At 34.6% G+C, this 13,103-nt stretch overlaps 1 non-coding gene across 1 annotated transcript; it reads left to right on the top strand.

The window, feature by feature from the left end:
* Positions 1 to 2,499: 2,499 nt before the first annotated feature.
* LOC122107811 lies at positions 2,500 to 2,607 on the top strand. Its single transcript, XR_006147420.1, has one exon. It is a non-coding gene; the product is annotated as a U6 spliceosomal RNA (small nuclear RNA).
* Positions 2,608 to 13,103: the final 10,496 nt, after the last annotated feature.

Below are 13,103 nucleotides of genomic sequence, written 5' to 3'. Positions count from 1 at the left end.
CAGTGCTAATAGAATAAACACCATGTTTAAGTATTTGTGGTTTCTACTATTTATCTCATGCCAAGCTATAAAACTAGTTTAAAGAAGAGAGCAATGTCTTGCCTGGGATTTTTTCTTCTCCAAATTAAGACATGTTTGCATTTGGTACATGGAAAATATCGGTGAGTCAAAGTTAAGATAAATTTCAGAGCCAAAGATAAATTGTTATATGGTGTTTATGTCAATATTCAGAAGGAGATGTAACTTTGAGCAGAATTCTCCTTCCCCATTCATGCTGCATCATCGTAGCATTTGGCCTGGTGAGTGGAGCAGAAATTCTAAACAGTTGGCTTCAAGTTATATTAAATGTGTAATTGATTGATTGATTGATTATGGCACACTCCAGCCTTCATATTGCAGTGTAACTGCTATTTTCCTCAATAAGTCCTTGTAGACCTCATTTCACAATCAGTTTGTACCTCTCAAGATAGTTGAGAAGTTGGGTTGAAAGGCATGGTGCACAGCTTTTCAGCTGCTGTTTACAACCCATGTACACAAACTCCATTGGAGAGGTTTATAACCCTATTCTCTTTAGTTAGCACTTTTCCCAAATATTTCTCCCTGGTCCAGTACATTCATTATTATATGCAATGCATGGACTGTTATTATCATTCAATTAAGGAACCCTTGCTCCCCTATGGTCCACATCCTAATAAAAAAATGACCAAAATAATGTTGGCCATAAGCTCTGCCAAATAGACCATTAGCTGTTAATTTGATTCAGTTTAAACCTCTACTTAAGTAAATGGCTGGTTCTAACAAAACACAATAATAACATAGTATTTAGGTTCTTTGCTACCTTTATTCATGCAGACTATTTCTTTTGCCTCCACTATTATTATACTGACATAGATATTGACCGACTTTCAACATTAAATAACAAGAAATCTTGTAAAACAATAGGAAAAAATATACAAAACATGAAATTCTTGGTAGTTTAGTTACCTATCATGGGGACTATTACCAGGCACTGGTGTATTATGCTCCTTAGTCAGGAATTTGAAATCTGGAAGATGATGGTACAAGCCAACCTGGGCAGAAAAGTCTGCATGGACTCATCTCTCATTAACTAGCAAAACACTGGATTGGAGATGTGGCTAAGTATTGTAGTATCAGATGTGAGCAAACAAATTCAGGGCGGGTTTGAGGTCCTGTGTTCAATCTCAGGAACTAGCACATGGAATGAGAGGGGTGGGGTGGTGGTTAAGTTATAGGAGAAAATTAGGGAAAAAAAAACAATGGCAATTTTATCACTTAATATAAGAAATATTACAATTAAAATTTATATAATAGATTCTCATTTCCCTATTTTTGAATTGATAGAGAAATTATGACTAAAGGAAGATAAAATAGGCCATCCATAAATGAGCTATGTAGGATCTCAGGACTCAAGATTGGTTTTTCCTTCAAAATAGTGACATTGTCATTTCATAGTTCCTGAACCATGATTTTACTGTATGGTTATGAATACTGTGGCCTTATGATGTGTTTCTTGTGGTGAGCATTTATAGGGAAGAGGCCTGCCCCATGTTTCTGTGGCTCCTTGTTCAAAGGCAATAATATGGGTTGTGAGCCCTGGTCTAAAGAAGAGAATAGACTGCAAGTATTGTGTCTGGAAGCAAATTTTGGGAAACAATAATGATGATGCAGCTCATGTAAGCTCAAGGCAGCTCCTTTATGTGTTATCTTTGCAATGAGAAAAATTGAATTTCCTTTAGAATATTTGGATTTTTAAATCTAAAAATTGAAAGTAGTTTAATAACTGTACACATTGAGATATATATTCATAAATTTAAGTTTACATTCTATTTATAAATATGAATCATATATTTATTGTTTTCCTTCCTCCATTTATTCCTCCCTCCCTCCTCCCTCCCTTCCCCCTCCCTACCTCCCTCCTTCTCTCCTTCTCTCCCTCCCTCCCTTCCTTCCTTCTTTCATTCCTTCCTTCCTTCTTTCCCTCCCTCCCTTTGTTCTACCATCCTATCTTCCCTCTACCATTCTCTCTTCAGCTTCACTCTACCTTACCTCCCCATCCATCTTCCTTTTTCTTCACTTTCTCCTCTTCTTTTCTTCCTATTTTCTTCCCTTCTATCCACTGTCCCACTTTCTTTCCTTTCCTTCCTTCTTTATTTCCTTCCTTCCTTCCTTCTTTCTTTCTTTCTTTCTTTCTTTCTTTCTTTCTTTCTTTCTTTCTTTCTTTCTTTCTTTCTTTCTTTCTTTCTTTCTCTCTTTCTCTCTCTCTCTCTTTCTTTCTTTCTTTCTTCCTCTTTTTCTCTTTCTTCTTTTCTTTCACATAGAACCTCTGCCTGTATCCCCAGGATAGCTTTAAGAATACAACCAACCTGCCTCAGCCTCAAATTGATGGGATGAACAGAATGCCACACCATTTCAGGAACAGAATTTTCTATTTCAATCAACAACATGAAGAAGGCTAATGTTCTTTTTAAACATGTTCGTGTACTTATTTCAGAAGCACATGCACTAAAATTGAAATGTTACAGAGGAGATCAGCTTGGCCTTTCTGTAAATATGACATACATTTTTTGTGAACCATTCCATATAAAAATAAATAGAATGACTAAAATACAGCATGTCAAGTACTAATTATTCAACATATGATGCTACATAATTATTTATAATATAGCTTATATGGGATTTCCACTTTTAAAAGGAAAATGAGGGGACCATATTAGTAAGTTATGACACAATTTTTTTAAGCAAAGGACCATCTATATTTTGTTCATCAATGGTGTCTTCCTTTATATCATATTTTAATTTCAAGGATTTATAAACTTCTCACACCTTGAATTCCTCATGATTCCTTCAATCACATCATCTTAATTTCATCATTTCTGCCATAAATGTTTTTTATTTATAATTTCAAAAATATTGTTATGGAAGTGGTACTGTGACTTAAAGTGGAAGAGTGTTAGCCTTGAGCAATAAAGCTCAGGAACAGCATCCTGGCCCAGAGTTCAAGCCTCACAACCACTGAAAAACAAAACGACAAAAAAAAATCATTACTCTTAGACATATTAAGACCCAAACTATGAGTTTTCCTTTTCTTCTCCAACTTAACATCTGGTGTCTCTGTCTTTTTTCCCCCATTCCTCCCTCTCTCCTATTTGCTTTTCTCTCTTTCAATATTGAAAATGCTTTTAAAAGCTGAAAACTTTTATGAATACAAAGCATTATTCAGAATTTTGTGTTCCAATTTGACTTATAATTGTTGTCTCAACTAACTTGTATTATTTAATACCATAGGGACATTTATATTTCTCTTTCCTCCTGAAGATAATAATTAAATAATTCCTAGTTGTCATTTCAAGAGTAAATGGGAAAAACAATCCAAGATGAAAAACTGAAGTTATTAAAATTAGCACACCTTAAGTGTGAAGCTGAGAAATAATTATTAAGAACATCTATTTATCAAATATTATGATAAATGAACTCTTCTTTGGAAACTAAACTAGTTTAGAAAACATTAAAACTCTTAAAAATGATTTTGTTATGTCATGAGCCTCCCAGAGCCATCCAACTTGTATACTAATTATTTTTTCTTGGCTGCACGCTGCTTTAATTACATTCATTATTTCTGTCATTCTGCAAATTCTTATGCATGTGTGTGTTGGTGGCCTGGTGTGTAACCATGGCTTTTTCCCTGCTGTGCTAATGGCTGAGGTCCAAGTGGAGGTGGATATGAAGTGAGTTTAGAAGGTTAAATTTGGCCCCCAGTTAATTTGCTTCACAAACCTACTACGTATTTGTGTGTGTGTGTGTGTGTGTGTGTGTGTGTGTGTGTGTGTGTGTGTGTGTGTGTGATAAGCTGACTCAATTACAAATCTATGACCATAAGGAATCGGAAAGTTAGACTGAAATTTGTTAACTCTAATCCTTACTGATTGTCAATGATGTTGTCAGCAGGAAGTTTAAAGTAAAGCCAGAGAGAAAAAATTTAGATATATTGTGGATCTTCTTAGAAATTAAATGATTTTTTAGCAATGTGATATGAAAGCTTAGAAGGAAATGTGCACTAAAATTAACAATGTCTGCAAAATTTTTGTTAAGTTTTCAAATGAGGAAATTTTAGTCACTGCTCGTTTCCAACTATTGACCTTTCCATGTTTCTACTTCCTTTAATTGTAGGCAAGATAGAATATAAGTAGTTCCCATTGTTAAAAATACTTAAAATGGGGGGCTGGGAAGGTGGCTCAGTGGTAGAGCGCTTGCCTTGCATGCCTAAGGCCCTGGGTTCGATTCCTCAGCACCACATAAGCAAAAAGAAAAAAAGCCAGAAGTGGCGCTGTGGCTCAAGAGGTAGAATGCTAGTCTTGAGCTGAAGAGCTGAGGGACAGCGCCCAGGCCCAGAGTTCAGGCCCCACGACCAGACCCCGCCAAAAAAAATTTTAAAAAAATTAAAATGGTGGCGCTTTTCTCAATATATAACTCTGTCCTTGCTGTGCATCAGGAGTCCTTTGCTTCCTTCTAGTTCCTATAAAATTTATATATCTGGTCACAAATATTTCATATTAATTAGCATTCCCGGAAAAGTGATTCAATTTAATTACAAATAAAGCACTAAATGAACCAATAAAATTTTTACTATTCCTATTATTTGTAGGTTATGCAGGTATTTTTCCTATTTATTAAATATTAAAATATTTGTTCTTTTACAATTGGACTATTAGCATGAACAGAAAATAGACTGTTCTGGTTAGAAGCAAGCAATAAAATGTCATATATTATGGAATCCATAATAACTGAGATTTTTGTAACATTTATTTCATAAAGTCTTCTATACGTTGTTTATTTTCAAAGAATAAATGCTAATTATCACCTTTGTTTTCCCAGATTTAACTTTCACAAACAGGGAATCAAACAAATATTAATCATTTAAGACTCTTGCAAGCCGGGCGCCAGTGGCACACATCTGTAATCCTAGCTACTCAGGAGGCTGAGATGTGAGGATAGCGGTTCAAAGCCAGCCCGGGCAGGAAAGTCCGTAAGACTCTTATCTTCAATAAACCTAGAAAACCGGAAGTGTTGCTGACTCAAGCGGTTGAGTGCTAGCTGAAGAGCTGAAGAGCACAGGGACAGCACCCAGGCCCAGAGTTCAAGTCCCACGACCAACAGAAAAAATAAATAAATAAATAAAAGACTTGCAATTTTGTTGCAAGGTGTTTCTATATAAATAAATAAATATATATATATAATTTTGCCTCATGTGACTACAACAAATTTGAACTAGTTTGAAACAATCCTCAAAATAATGAAATGGCTTTAAACAAATTATTAAAATTCCATATCAGATAATTTAGATTGGCAAATTGAAGCAGGTAGCTTATCAAGAAAATCTGAATAAAAATTCCATATAATAAAATATCTCTAGAGGAATCTTTAGAACTCTGTCCTCAGAAGAACAAAGGAGCATAATCTATTCCTTCTATTTTTTTTTTTTTTGTGTGTGTGTGTGGGGGGGGGGAAGAAGGACAGTACCACGACTTGAACTTAGGGCCTCACACAATTTCTTAGCTTTTTCATTGGTGATCGGTATGCTACCACTTGAGCCATGTCTCCACTTTTGGGTTTTTGCCTGCTAATTCAAGATAAGAATCTGGAGGATTTGTCTCCCTGGACTGGCTTCCAACTAAAATTCTTAGATTTCAGTCTCCAGTGTAGTTAGGATTATATTTGTTAGCCACTGGAACTATTCACTCCTTTGAGAACTCTCAAGAAACTGTTGTCTTGGTGAATTACTTGTAACAATTGTAGGGCTATATCCTCGATTGGAATGAGAACTGCAATTATGACAGCAGCCACCAGCTAGGGCTGACTTCACAAATTGTTTTAGCTATAGCGGATTAAACATCATAAAGTGCTGTCTTAACATTTGGAGAACTCCTAAAGACATCTATAGAAAATTATCCAGGCACCGGTAGCTCACTCCTGTAATCCTAGCTACTCAGGAGGCTGAGATCTGAGGGTCACAGTTCAAAGCCAGCCAGGGAAAGAAAGTCCGTAAAACTCTTATCTCCAATAAACACTCAGAACACCGGAAGTGGCCCTGTAGCTCAAGTGGTAGAGCTCTCGCCTTGAGCTGAAAAGCTGCAGGACAGTGCTCAGGCCCAGAGTTCAAGCCTCACAACTGACAAAAAAAAAAAAAAAGAAATCTATAGAAGATGAATACTAAGCAATTTTATCCTTAAATCCACCAGAGTTTGGTAGCATACATCATGTAAATAACAACATAGGCCATACTTCTTTTTCCTTCTCTTTAATTACAGTTATTTGTTGCTTAATATAACCCTAATTTTCTCTAAGGCTGTGATGAATTTAACTCACCATAATTTCCATTAGGGGAGCCTCTTCCTTGAATCTAAAATGCTTTGATGCATCCAATAAACTTGATTTTAAAAGCTCTTTATACTTCTATTCAATCTTTGATATTTATCTAGTAAAAGAGACCTATAATGTGTATTAATAAACTTCAGAAAAACTTACATTTAGTCCTTTGAATGTCTTTGTTTTTCTCTAGCTTGTCCTGTTTCATTTTGCAGGAAAAAGTAATATGTTATTATATTTAAGTAGTCATGCAAAGGAGTTGACATTTCACAAAGCGTTTTATGAATACAATACATCTTGATCAATGTCACCCCTTTCAACATTTTCCACCCCTACCCACTCCTTCCTTTACTCTTTTTAATTTTCTAGGATATACATTGCATTCTCTTCCTCTTCTCCTTCATTCTTCTTCTCCTTGCCCTCACCCCCTCCATTTCAGGGAATAAATAAATAACAAACAACAAAATAAATGCCACTTCCTGGTATTTAGTTTGTTGAACTTTGACTTTGTTGTTCTAAGGAATTACACGATTTGAGTTCTCCCTTGAATCTACCATATTTCAGTTAATACATATGTATATGCTTTCATACCACCTAACCTTTTTACTTATAGCTACATCTACCTTCTATCTATAAAGGAAAACATGGATGCTTTGTCTCTCTGGGTCTGACTTGCTTCAGTTAACATGATATTTTATTATTTCTAAAGAAAAGGAAAGACCTGGAAGAATATATATTTGCATATATACATATATATAATTCTTAAGCAGAAAAATGTAGTAGTGTGATGGTACTCTTAGGGAATATATATGTATATATGTATATATATATATATATATATATATATATATATATATATATATATATATATATATCAATATTGCCCAAGAACAAAATTGTAACTTGATTGTTTTGGAGGTGGACTCTACCTCTGTTGTCTTTCATGCTGTACCTATAGAGAAAGTCTGTGTTATAGCTTTCTCTAACTGAAGACTACCCCATTATAAACTATAGAAGGTCACCTATAATTTCTGAATTCTGAAATATTATTTTCTCTTATAGAGGTTAAAATCCGTAAAATATATTGAATTTATTTTAGAGGGTGGGAAGGAGTTAATGGAGAATGATGCAGGGAATGGATAAAGTTTGATAAGGATACACAGGGATATATCATATGCATGTATGTGGTATGTGAATAGCCCCTTGTACAACTAATGAAATCTAATTAAAACTTTAGAAAATTATTAAAAGTCTCCTTCTAAATTTGTAAAGATAACTAGTTAAAATCATATTAATTGGGTATTAAATAATTTTATGAGAGACATGTACAGTTTTCCTGTTCATCTCAAGTGCCAAAATTTCAATCTTCTCTTTGATTTTTTTTTTTTTGGAGGGGGTCCGGTCGTGGGGCCTGAACTCTGTGCCTGGGCACTGTCCCTCAACTCTTCATCTCAAGGCTAGCACTCTACCACTTGAGCCACAGCGCCACTTCCAGCTTTTTTCTTTTTGCTTATGTGGTGCTGAGGAATCAAACCCAGGGCCTCAGGCATGCAAGGCAAGCGCTCTACCACTGAGCCACCTTCCCAGCCCTCAATCTTCTCTTTGAGATGGCAATCTCTGTCTCTCTGTATGTTCCCTAGATCGATCTCAAACACTTGGGCCCATAAAATCAAACAGTCTACCTCCTTAGCTTCTTCACTAGCTGAAATTACGTGCATGGTTCACAACAGTCAGTTTTGTATTGCATCCAAGAATAAAATCAATCACCCAAAATTCAGTACTTTGACAATTCGAAACACATGGTTTGCTGTTTAGGTTCTTTAGAGTAGAATACCCCATCCTTCTCTGGTGATTCTGTGCTTGAATAACCCTGAAGGACCAAGCATCAGGACAGGCAAGGGCTCTTAGAAGGGTTATGGGCAGTTGAGACCCATAGTAACTTGAAAGAACCTAAATATTTCATAAAAAAGGCCAATAAAATACATATCATAATTTAATAAACCTGACTAGACAAAAGAATTGTCTTTCTATGCACTATCTGTCCTTTTCAAATAAGTGTCTGCAAGCAAAACAAAAACAGTGATGATACTGTATATAAAAGCAGCACACCATGACTAAAAAACCTTAATCATATGAAACCATTGCCCTCTGAATATATAGTTTTAAAAATTGTAAGACATTTTTGAGGATTTAATTTTAGAAAATTAGAATTCATTTCAACAGCTAACACATCACATATTTGAAAACAGGTTTACCTTTTAGTATATTGTGTGTATTTCATTATAACAGTAATCCTTGAAAAAGTGCCCTTCTCTATTTTTAACAATTCTGTAGTATTTTATTTCAAAGATGAGTATTTTTATAATAAGTTTATTGCAGATAAGAGAAAGGAACTACTGACATCTTCTTAAATCATGTACTAGGAAAGTAACGCCAGGCAGAGGTATATACATTTAATTCCTTTTAAGTGGGAGGTGAAGGCATAAATCAGAGATTTTATCTGAAAAAATAATGAAGGAAGAACAAGCTTGGAACTGGGTAAAGTGGTATAGTACTTGTCTAGCAAGACCAATGCCCTGAGTTCAAACCCCGCTACCATAAAATCTGAAACAAACAAATATATTAAGAAGGAATGATTCAAAATGGAGTAAGAAGTATAAGAAATATTTATTATGATGATTACCTGTTGTTGGTATATTCATTTAATGTGAGCAAAACTAAGGTTTATAAACATGGGGAAAAGAATCAGTAGATATTTATTATTAAGTTGGTGTGTTAATTCATATTTATCTTTAAAAGGATGAGCATGTAGCAAATTTCCTGTTGCTTTGATAATATGGAAAAACAGGAGATTATGTCATAAAGAATAATAAAGCACTGTGCCAAATTCATGTCTATTCTTTTTCTTTTATCCTACGAAATGTTAAAAAGGTTTCCTAAGTTACATTCAACAAGGCTCAGATGTGATCCAATGTTGGAATTCATTGCTAATTTCTAAGCACTCCTAATTTATTAGTGTCTCTTTAGAAGATTTCAATGTATTTGTTCAAAAGAATATTTTAGTATTTCATTTTACCTAAACTGTTCCATGCACATTAAATACTCTAAGTATGTCATCCTTACAAAACTGAAAATCATCCATTAGCAGCTTGAAATGATTCATTATATATGTAATAAGTATATAATATATGTGTATGTGTGTATGTATGCATGCATATCTGTTAGCATAGCATCTTGAATCTAGTCATGAATCATTATGAAGTCTAACAGGTAAAAGGTCAGAGCCGATGTAATCTAAGTAACTCCTATGAAGGTCAGTGAACATGTGCAAGCCCCAATTTTTTGAGGTTTTGTGATTGCAACACCAGGGGAGTCCCCTCACATTACATTATGGGGGCTTTTGGAAGCCTCCTTTAGAACACAGAGAAAGTCACTGCTCAACCTTTGAGGTAAGATCAAGTGACAAATACAGAGTAAGAGGAAAAGCTAATAATCATATAAAAAGGATTACATCTTTGAAAAAGAGGCAACTGAGAACAAATATTCCAAAGATTATTAAGATGATAGAACTAGTAATAGAAATAGTAGATATGGTAGAAATAATATAGAGATATATTTAAAGAAAGGTTTGCTCTGAAGAGCTAAATATGTAGATCACAGAAATATACCTAAGACAAACAATATAAGTAAAGCAACATGCATTTCAGTGCATATTTACTAACTGTTTTAATATGTATGTATGTGATATTAATTCTCTGGAAATAAAGAATCGCAAAAATAGTCAAATAGAAAATAAATGAAAGATTAAATGAACTCCAAGATATGGAAACAAAAGACTTTTATTTATTTTTATTTAGTTATTTTTTACTTTTTAGTTTTTGATGATTGTGTCTTCTTTATCTTATGTATAGTGTATTCATGTGTATATCTTCAAGAGTTGGGGAGGACACAGAACTCGAGGGACATGGTGAAAAATTGTAGCATTGGAGCTCACTGGACATTAAAGTGAGCTAGACAACTTGTAAATAAAGTCAGAAGGGAGTTACTGGGAGAGAAGGAGGGAACAGAGTCAGGAGGGAGGTACTAGGAGAGAATGAGGGAACAGATGACACTGTGCTAAAGGAAATGTACACATTACTTCACTCATGTAATTGCAATCCCTCAGTAATCACTTCTATAATAACACTAAATTAAATTATGCATATTTTTGTCAGTCCCAGGACTAGAATTCTGGGCCTGGGCAATTTCACTGAGCTTCTTTGCTCAAGGCTAGCACTCAAGATGATAGAAGGCTAGCACTTAAGATGATAGAACTAGTAATAGAAATAGTAGATATGGTAGAAATAATATAGAGATATATTAGCCACAAGACCACTTCTGGCTTTTTCTATGATTAATTGGAGATAATAGTCTTATGCACTTTCCTACCTAGGCTGGCTTAGAACCTCGATCCTCAAATCTCAGCCTCCTGAGTAGCTCGGATTACAGGTGTGAGCCATCAGTGCCTGGCAAATTACAGATTTTTTTAAAGAAAGATTATTATAAAGGAAAAATATGAATGGTCAAGTTGTAAAACTGTGTTTAAATATTTTCTTTTTTCATTATTTTCTCTTTCTTTCTTTTTCTTTTTTTTTTGAAACAAGATTTTCTTTTTCAGCCCAAGCAAGCCTTGAACTTTCCATTCTTCATCCTCTTCCTTCCTGGTGCTTAGAATTAACAGGTTGGGTCTATACATTCATCATATTGTTCTGTAGACTTATATTTTAAAAAAACTGCCTTAGAAACACAAATGATTAAGCTTTGATCCAAGAAACATTGTCATTAGAGAAATGTGTCTGACTTTTTTCAATTTTTTTCCCCAGAACCAGCTTTAGAAAGGACAGTGAATGACACCTAAAAGTTCCAGGCAGAAAAAAAATAAGTTGCTTTGAATTCCTATGAGATGAATTTTTGTGCCAAAATTCTAGTTACACTATCTCCCTACTTAGGATTCAGGCCAAATTCTGACAGTCAATACTTTCAGAAAATTCTCATGGGAGTCAAGAAGATGCTTTCTATTCATATCTGGAAGGGAACTTGGCATAACTATTTACTGAAAAGATGGAAACTACTAACTACATACAGATACAGACAGGAAAGAGGTCTTCTTACACAGCCTGGATTTGCCAGTTTTGAACTATATATATACATCAGACAAAAGCAGATTACATTTTATTAAACTCAATAGCACCTAATAATATACATTTTTGCTTTAGTAAAATGTTTACAAATGCTTAATGCATGAGGACTTACTCAAAAGAAACACCCTATTTAAGCAAACATTAAATAAATCAACATGTGTTGAAATGTCTGAAGGGATCTGCAAAAGGCAACAAGCAAATGGAAATATTCTATTCCATTTTCTTGGGCTGGGAAAGTGATTCTTTCACTGTTTTCTTGTTTTATCTCATCCCAAACTCGTGTACATGTCTAGATTTTTGAGTTACTTGCTCTTATATAGTCTCTTTTGAGTCTATATAATAATAATGGGTGCCGTCATTATTACTATTACACATACTCTCTCTCTCTCTCTCTCTCTCACACACACACACACACACACACAGAGCCTCCTTTCAATCTCAATAGCCAACAGAGAAATAAATTTATGTCCTCTATATCAAAGCTACAATTTTAATTATTATTTTGTTTCCTGTATATCATCTGTCCTATAATCAGATTTCTAGCACATAAACAGCATTAAGATACAAACATTATATATGAGTTGTCTTTTAATATAATGTTATTATTAAGGTACTATAGAGAGGGATGACATTTCATATGTCAGGAGATGAGTGTATTTCTTTTTTTGTATGTTTTTTATTGTAAAAATACTGTACAGAGGGGTAACACTTACATGAGCAAGGTAACGAGTACATTTCCTATCAAGCATTGTTGCCTCCTCCTTTTTGTCCCTCTACCATCCCTTCCTTCCCACCTTCACAACTACTCCCTCACCCCCAACCCCTGCCCAAAGTTGTAAAGTTTATTTTCAACATAGTGTCTTGTACATCTCATTGTTACAATGGGTTAACTTGTATCCCTGTTTAAGCATTTCTTATATGTTCCTCCCTTACCGGTATAACCCCTGTTTTCACTGTATTAATGTTGGGGCCCTCCATCTTGTATATGAGTGTATTTCTTTTTGAGCAGTGTTATCCCTTTCCTTGCTTTCCTCTAGTTTCCCTTCCTGTTCTTGTCCATAAGTGGCATAGTTCATTTTCCACATAATGTCTACTGAGTACCTTGTCTGCATTTTTTTCTCCTTCTTTCCTCCATTTATGAAATGTTTTGAAGTGATTGGACTTAGGAAAAAGATGGAAACATTTTCCTAATCCTTTTTTTCCCTGAGTAGTCAAGTTAAACTTAGTCTTGATTTTAACTTTATTTTCTCCCATTTGTCTTCCAAATGTCTACTACACAAATATAAGTGTTTCCTTTATATAAAAGACAAGCACTGCATCTTCATATCATTCAGAAAAGATCTCAGAAAGGATGGCTTCATCCTCTAAATTACAATATTCACTCCCTTGAATGGGAAGCCAAATGTAATCTATCCCCAGTACCTGGTCCAAATCTCCTCCCTTTCTTTCATCTGCTGGCCAATCCTGCTCTTAAATCTAAATACTACTTGACAACTTGTGACAACTCATTTTTCATTGTTCCATGCACCCTTGTGATAA

The sequence above is a fragment of the Dipodomys spectabilis genome, unplaced genomic scaffold, assembly GCF_019054845.1.
Source record: "Dipodomys spectabilis isolate Male_0828 unplaced genomic scaffold, ASM1905484v1 ptg000053l, whole genome shotgun sequence".
Taxonomy (NCBI): domain Eukaryota; kingdom Metazoa; phylum Chordata; class Mammalia; order Rodentia; family Heteromyidae; genus Dipodomys; species Dipodomys spectabilis.
The sequence above is the reverse complement of the archived record's forward strand: the minus strand, read 5'-3'. Positions and strand labels throughout refer to the sequence as shown.